We start from the raw sequence: 1,872 nt of genomic DNA on the forward strand, positions 1-1,872 counted from the left end.
GACCCAGCACTGGGTTGCCAAAATAACCCAAATTAGGTTGTTTTCAACCCAGCAGTTTTTAGAGTGTTACCTCTCCCCCTCTTAAAGCACGTCCTGCTAGAAGAAAATGAACTCGCGGAGTCCCGCCATGAATACAGTGCAAGGCTGTGGGGAAATACTGCATTGCCAGGCTAAAATGAACCCAAATTGAGCTAGGCATTAAACCTACAAATATTGTTCATTTTAAATATCACTTTTACACATAAAATAATAAATGATCAAAAGGAAAATATTTATTAAAAACAAGAGAAAAGTCAACAAGTAACATGTAAGAAGAAATGCAGAAAAGTATGTTATTAACAGCTACAGAGTTCATAAATAAAGCATTGAACATTTGTTGAATATAACTTAAGATCAAACTGGACTTTGTTCAATTGTATATATTGTACGAAAACACTATTATACAATAAATGTACTATTAGTTAGGTTCTTTACCAACTATTCTGGCATGACAGTACACAAATAAACCACAACATTAACTCTGATATTATAACATTTAACAGACGCATGTGTGTGTGTGTGTGTGTGTGTGTGTGTGTGTGTGTGTGAAAGAATGTGAGCATGTGTATGAATGACTGTGTAAACTCTTCTACTAAACAACACAGAAAAAGCATTTAACATTGTTTTTACAAATTATACACTTACAGTTTGTTTCATAGTCCATGAATACAGATCATTCATCACTGTCAACTTGATCATAATCTCTTTAGCATAATTGATGTAGTCATGAAGAAGCCCCATCAGCACATGTGACATCTTCTACATCCTCCAGGTCAGCGTCCACCTTTAAAACCACTGCTGCATCAGTTTAGAGGGAAGGATGTTCTCTTCTTTGACCAGCATTCATCCAGTCACCACCTGTTCTTCATCAGTGGCCTAGAAAGAGAGACACATTTGAAAAAATAAAACATTTAATTAAACTCTATCCATTTTCAGGTAGAGGTGTATTCACATCCGTAGGGATAGGTAAATAACCTGTGTTAAAGTTTCAACACTTTGTGTGGTTGTTTAATGTCTCGGTCAACCACAGCGCTCCTGAAGGCTATAGTGGCAGCACTAGTGAGGGCATGTCATATTGTTTGAATAAATATTGCTTTCAGAAAGCTTTTTACTGAAACATTAAAACAGTCATGACATTCACATACCTCACAAATGTTCATGTACGTAGACGGCTGCTCTTCAAACGGTTAGTTCACCAAATAATAAAAATGGTTATAATTTACTCTCCCCATATTGTTCCAGACTCATACAAACTCTGTTAATTTTTGGAAAACAAATAAATATATTTAATATTCTCTTAATTTGTGTCCTCCATTGCTAGTCTGGGAGACCAGTATTTTATTTTGAACATACATGTTTGCTATCATTATAATTTAAGATTTATTCATATATAAATATCGGAATGAATTACTTCTACAATAACTCTGTATTTATGAGGCTTGAAAATACTGATTATCTAGACTATAAATGGATTAACAAAATTATGAGAAAATTAAAAATATATTAATTTGTTGTAAAGACAGACAAAAGTCTTGTAGGTTTGGAATGACATGAGGCCAAGTAAATGATTTTTTGTGTGAACTTTACCTTTAAGAGGGAAGACCAAGAACGATGACTCTCCAAATCAGACAACTCCAAAGTTGGTTTGAGTTCTGTAATCAACACAGACATCAATGGTTTTAATGAAATGAGCACGTAATCACACTGTTGTTGCATCAAAATGTGAAGTAAACAGGAAGGAGACAACAAACATTTATTTTCTAAAAACTCACATAAAATCTCAAAAGAATGATGATCTCCCATGTCTCTGGCTTCTAACATTTACAAAAACAA

At 34.0% G+C, this 1,872-nt stretch overlaps 1 long non-coding RNA gene across 1 annotated transcript; it reads right to left on the reverse strand.

The window, feature by feature from the left end:
* Positions 1 to 252: 252 nt before the first annotated feature.
* LOC132160044 (uncharacterized) lies at positions 253 to 1,872 on the reverse strand. Its single transcript, XR_009437937.1, has 3 exons — positions 1,812 to 1,872; positions 1,627 to 1,691; positions 253 to 915 (listed from the first exon to the last, which is right to left on the reverse strand). It is a non-coding gene; the product is annotated as an uncharacterized LOC132160044 (long non-coding RNA).

The sequence above is a fragment of the Carassius carassius genome, chromosome 16 (assembly GCF_963082965.1).
Source record: "Carassius carassius chromosome 16, fCarCar2.1, whole genome shotgun sequence".
NCBI lineage: Eukaryota > Metazoa > Chordata > Actinopteri > Cypriniformes > Cyprinidae > Carassius > Carassius carassius.